This window comes from Suricata suricatta, chromosome X (assembly GCF_006229205.1).
Source record: "Suricata suricatta isolate VVHF042 chromosome X, meerkat_22Aug2017_6uvM2_HiC, whole genome shotgun sequence".
Taxonomy (NCBI): Eukaryota; Metazoa; Chordata; class Mammalia; order Carnivora; family Herpestidae; genus Suricata; species Suricata suricatta.
Genome location: NC_043717.1, coordinates 39,849,002 through 39,855,619, shown reverse-complemented (window position 1 = coordinate 39,855,619; position 6,618 = coordinate 39,849,002).

Here is a 6,618-nt window from a genome sequence, read left to right as displayed (position 1 = left end):
GAGAGAATCCGAAGCAGGCTCCAGGCTCTGACAGAGCCCAATTTGGGGCTTGAACTCACGAACTGTGAGATCATGACTTGAGCTAAAGTCGGATGCTTAACCGACTGAGCCACCCAGGCACCCCTCAACTTTTATTTTTTATTTTCTTCTTTCAAAGTTTTATTTAAGTTCTAGGTAGTTAACATGTAGTGTGATACTGGTTTTAGGAGTGGAGTTTAGTGATTCATCACTTCCATATAACACCCAGTGTTCCTCATAACAAGTGTCCTCCTTAATACCCATCACCCGTTTATCCCAACCCCCTCCCACCTCCCTCCATCAACCCTCAGTTTGTTCTCTATCATTAAGAGTCTCTTGTGGCTTGCTTCCCTCTCTTCTTTTCCCCCCTTCCCATATGTTCAACTGTTTTGTTTCTTAAATCCTACATATGAGTGAAATCATATGATATTTGTCTTTCTCTGATTGACTTATTTCACTAAGCATATACACTCTAACTCCATCCACATTGTTGCAAACGGCAAGATTTCATTCTTTTTGATGGCTGAGTAAGATTTCATTGTATAAATATACCACATATTGTTTATCCATTTGTCAGTCAATGGACAACTGGGCTCTTTCCACAATTTGGCTATTGTTGATAATGCTGCTATAAACATTGAGGTGTATGTACCCCCTTCAAATCTTTATTTTTGTATCCTTTGGGTAAATACCCAGAAATGCAATTGCCAGATCATAGGGTAGTTCTGTTTTTAACTTTCTGAGGAAATTCCATACTGTTTTTCACAGTGGCTGCACCAGTTTGCTTTCCCACCAGCAGTGCAAGAGGGTCTCCCTTTTTCTGCATCTTTGCTAACATCTGTTGTTTCCTGTGTTGTTAATTTTAGTGTGAAGTGGTATCTCATTGTGTTTTTGATTTGCATTTTCCTGATGACAACTGATATAGACAGTCTTTTCAAGTGTCTCTTAGCCATCTGGATGTATTTCTTGGAAATATGTCTATTCATGTCTTCTACCCATTTCTTAAATGGATTACCTATTGTTTGGATGTTGAGTTTGAAATGTTCTGTATGGATTTTGGATACTAACCCTTTATCGGAAATGTCTTTTGCAAATATCTTCTCCCATTCCATAGGCTGCCTTTTAGTTTTGTTGATTGTTTCCTTCACTGTGAAGAAGGCTTTATCTTGATAAAGTCCCAATAATTCATTTCTGCTTTTGTTTCCCTTGCCTACAGTGATGTGTCTAGTAAGAAGTTGCTACAGCTGAGATCAAAGAGATTGCTGCTTGTGTCCTCCTTTCGGATTTCAATGGTTTCCTGTCTCACATTTAGGTCTTTCATCCATGCTGAATTTATTTTTGTGTATAGTGTAAGAAAGCAGTCCAGTTTCATTGTTCTGCATGTTGCTGTCTAGTTTCCCCAACACCATTTGTTAAATAGACTGTCTTTTTTCCATCATATATTATTTTTTTAAGTTTGTTTATTTTGAGAGAGAGAGATAGAGACAGAGAGAGAATCTCAAGCAGGCTCCAGTGCAGAGCCTGATGTGGGGCTTGAGCCAACTGTGCAATAATGGCCTGAGCCAAAATCAAGAGTCGGATGGCTCAACTGACTGAGCCACCCAGCCACCCCTTCCATCAGATATTCTTTCCTGCTTTGTCAAAGATTAGTTGACCATATAGTTGTGGGTCCATTTCTGAGTTTTCTCAGAAACCTATGTGGGTTCCATTGACCTATGTTTCTGTTTTTGTGCCAGTACCATACTGTCTTGATGATTACAGCTTTGTAATATACCTTGAAGTGTGGAATTGTGATGACTACAGCTTTCCTTTTCTTTTTCAGGATTCTTTGGCTATTCAGGGTCTTTTGTGGTTACATACAAATTTTAGGATTATTTGTTCTAGCGCTCTGAAAACTGCTGCTGGTAGTTTGATAGAGATTGCATTAAATGTGTAGATTGCACTTTGGGTAGTATAGACATTTTAATAGTATTTGTTCTTCCGATCCATGAGCATGGAATTTCCCCCCATTTTTTGTGTCCTCTTCAAATTCTTTCACAAATGCTCTATAGTTTTCAGAGTACAGATCTTTTACCACTTTTCTTAGACTTATTCCTATGTATCTTTTTTTTTTGGTGCCACTGTAAATGGGATCTATTCCTTGATTCATTTTTCTGCTGTTTCATTATCTGTGTATAGAAATGCAACAGCTTTGTGTACATTGATTTTATATCTTGTGACTTTTTTGAACTCACATATTAGTTCTAGCAATTTTTGGTGGAGTCTTTCAGATTTTCTACAGAGAGTATCATGTCATTTGCAAATAGTGAAAGCTTGACTTCTTCCTTGCTGATTTGGATATGTTTTATTTCTTTTTGCTGTCTGATTTCTGAGGCTAAGACTTCCAGTACTATGTTAAGTATTAATGGTGAGAGTGGATATCCCTGTATTGTTCCTAACCATAGAGGAAGAGTTCCCAGTTTTTCCCCATTGAGGATGATATTAACTGTGGGTCTATTGTGTATGGTTTTTATGATGTAAGGTATGTTCCATCAACATCTTTGTTGAGGGTTTTTATCAATGGTTGCTGTACTTTGTCAAATGCTTCTTCTGCGTCTATTGAGAGGATCATATGGTTCTTATCCTTTCTCTTATTAATGTGGACTATCACATTGATTGATTTTCAAATGTTGAAGCAGCTCTGCAGCCCAAGAATAAATCCCACTTGATAATGATGAATAATTCATTTAATGTACTGTTAGATTTGATTTGCTAGTACCTTGTTGAGAATTTTTGCATTCATGCTCATGAGGGATACTGGCCTGTAAAAAAATAAAAAGCACAAAATAAGATAGTAGAAATAAATTCAAATTATCACCAATCATAATAAGTATGAATGAATTGTACCCACCAGCTAAAAGACAACAGTGTCAGATTGTATAACATCAATGCTAGCTAGCAATACATCTTTTTTTCATAATATTTTATTGTCGAATTGTTTTCCATACAACACCCAGTGCTCTTCCCCTCAAGTGCCCTCCTCCATCACCACCACCTCTTTTCCCCTGTCCCCCTCCCCCTTCAACCCTCAGTTCGTTTTCAGTATTCAATAGTCTCTCAAGTTTTGCATCCCTCTTTGTAGGAAAGTGGATGGACCTTGAGGGTGTCATGCTGAGCAAAGTAAGCCAGGCAGAGAAGGACAGAAACCATATGTTTGCACTCCTAGGTCTAACAGGAGAACAGGAGAGACCTAATGGAGAACGAGGGGGAGCAGAGGAGGGAGCAATACATCTTTAAAAAAAAATTTTTAATGTTTTATTTATTTTTGAGAGCGAGAGAGACAGCATGAGCAGGGGAGGGTCAGAGAGAGGTGGAGATGCAGAATCCGAAGCAGGCCCCAGGCTGTGAGCTAGCTGTCAGCACAGAGCCTGATGCGGGGCTCAAACCCACGAACCACGGGATCATGACCTGAGCTGAAGCCAGATGCTTAACTGACTGAGCCACCCAGGCGCCCGACAATATATCTCTTTAAGAGATGTACTTAAAGTGTAAACACATTGTGAGGTACTTTCAGAACAACATTAAACAATAGCACTTGCTCTTCCTGGCCTTCTCAGATTGTTGAGAGTCAGCATATATATTGTTTTCCCACAAAACAAGTAGACTTTGTGTTGAGAGAGAGATAATGTATGATGATAAGGAAGTATCTATTTGCTCCTATTTTATTGGAGTTATTTTTTGGATCAAGAATAGATGTTTAATTTTATCAAATTACCTTCTCATTGGAGATGATCATATGACTATTCATTTTGATCCGTTGTATGTTAAATTATATTACTAGATGTCCTTATATTGAACCTTCCTTGCATTAGTGGAATAAATTTCATTTGTTCATGCTGTGAACCAGTGTGCAGCAGACAAAATTTTGCTGGTATTTTAATTAGTAGTTTTGCATTGATATTCACAAATAAAGCTAATCCATATCTTGCTTTTTTTGTCCATATTTTTCAGATTTGTATGTTACAATTATATTGGCTCCCCACAAACTCTTTAGAAGTGTCCTTACTTTTGTTATAGAAGAAACATACCCAAAATAATATAAAGGAAACCAGGACCACATGACAAAAGATTAAAAAACAAAAGCCATGAAAACAGTGTGAACAACAGGAAATAAACTAGGAGACCTAAGACCAAATAGATCTGTCATGTGTATAGACAAAGTCGGGGTGACATTGTCACTAAAAGGCCAAATATATTCAGTTTGAAATACAAAGTAAAACCCAAAACATAAGAGACAATTTAGAAAGATTAGAAATAGACAAATATAAAATCATACCTGACAATTGCAAACACAAAGAAGTGGGAAAAAAATCTTAACATCTGAGAATGTTCAGTTTGCAATAAGCAACAAATGAGAAAATATAGACAATTTTTTTTAAGAGTTTGCTTTTAAGTGACTTCTATTCCCAGTGCAGGGCTTGAACTCACAACCCTGAGATCAAGAGACACAGAGCGTCTAGGTAGTTCTGTTGGTTAAGCGACAGACTCCTGGTTTCAGCTCAAGATCCATGTTGGTCTCCACAGCTGGCAGCATGGAGCCTGCTTGGGATTCTCTCTCTCTTCCTCTCTGCCCGTCCCTGCTCTCTTTCTCAAAATAAGTAAACTTAAAAAAAAGAAAAGAAATACTTAAAACAAAAAAAGGGTCACATGCCAGGCAGCCTGACAGTTTTCAATTATGAAGGATGGAACTCAAAATGAAGATCTAAGTAGAACTATATATATATATATATCCCAAATAACATAGCATCAACATTTATAAAAAAACTACAATAAATAAAAACTTCAAAAATCTTTAAAATGGGAGATTTTACCTATTGATTTATAATAGAACAATCGGACAAAAAAGTTAGCGAAGAATTAAATAATATAATAAGGTATATCTAACACATACAAGACTAAATGGATCTGTTAGGTCTATAAATAAACACGACTACATTTAGTTATTAAAAAACAGAATACCATTGGATTGGATCACAAACAGTTAAAGTAGTACCCAAATTAGGGATGTCTGTGTGGCACAGTTGGTTAAGTGTCTGACTTTGGCTCAGGTCATGATCTCATGGTTCATGAGTTCAAGCCCTACACTAGGCTCTGTGCTGACAGCTCAGGGCCTGGAGCCTGCTTCCAATTCTGTGTCTCCCTTTCTCTCTGCCCCTCCCCCTCTCGCACTCTGTCTCTCTCTCAAAAATAAAAATTAAAAAACAAATTTTAAAAGGTAGTACTCAAATTAAATTCATTATCCCAAAATGTTTCTATTAATAAACAAGAAATGCTGTTAAGGGAAAATCATAGGGGCGCCTGGGTGGCTCAGTCAGTTAAGTGTCCAACTCTTGATCTCAGCCCAGGTCTTGATCTCAGGATTGTGAGTTCAAGCCCCATGTTGGGCTCCACATGGGCATGAAGCCTACTTAAAAAAAGGGGGAAATCATAAAGGTCTTTGTGTTGACAGGGCAAAACTTCATGAGGAAAAGAGGCAGTTTCAGAGGCATGATAACGAAGCCACCTATTAGCCTCCCATCGTAACTGGATCTCTAGCTCATGCCATACACACAAATAAATTCCAAATGTAACAAAAAGATAAACCTTTCAAAACCCCAGACATCATAAAATTAATAAAAATAATAGAAGAAGAAACACTGTTAGGGGAAAAACATAAAGATCTTGGCACTGACAGTTCAGAAGGACAGAGAAAAGGATTAGGTTAATTAATTACAGAGGTTAGTCATTCTTACACACGGAGACCAGGTGGCTGTAAGGCTACAGCTTCACTTTCCTATTCAGGGGCCTCTGAACAAGGCCCACCTTCTGCCACTGCCCCTGGAAGTCCACAGTCATGTCCTTAAATGTTACTGATCCCTGTTCAGCACATACCTGTTCATCTTGAAGAGATAATTCTCATCATTTTTACCACACTAAAATGTGTAGAATGTTTACTGTGCACCTAGATTTTGCTTGTACTTTATAAGAGAAATAATGTAAAATCCTGCCATCAGCAGAATAGCAATCAAAGCAAAATGGAGTCCAAAAAGGGACCCAACTACAAATGGGAATTTAGTAATATGATATAAGTGGCATTCTACATCCATAGAGGAAAGATAGATTATTTAAAATAATCTAAGTAGCTTATTTAAAAATCCAAGTAGCTATGAGAAAAAAAATCTGGTCAGAGTCTTACCTCACATCTTACAAAAAATAATTCCACATCTGACAAAAATTTAAACCTAAAATATTGAAACCATGAAACACAGAGAGAAATAAGAGAAATACAAGAGAATTGAGAGAATTTTTGTTTGTAACTTCTTAGTGGAGTAGCCCTTAGAAAGCATTATATAAAACCTAGATAGTATAGAGGCGCCTGGGTGGCTCAGTGGGTTAAGCGTCTGACTTTGGCTCAGGTCATGATCTCGCCATTTGTGAGTTCAAGCCCCACATCAAGCTCTGTGCTGACAGCTCAGAGCCTGGAACCTGCCTCGGATTCTGTGTCTCCCCCTCCCATGCTCATGCTCTGTCTCTATCTGTTTCTCAATAATAAACAAAAACGTTAAAAAATATATTTAAAAA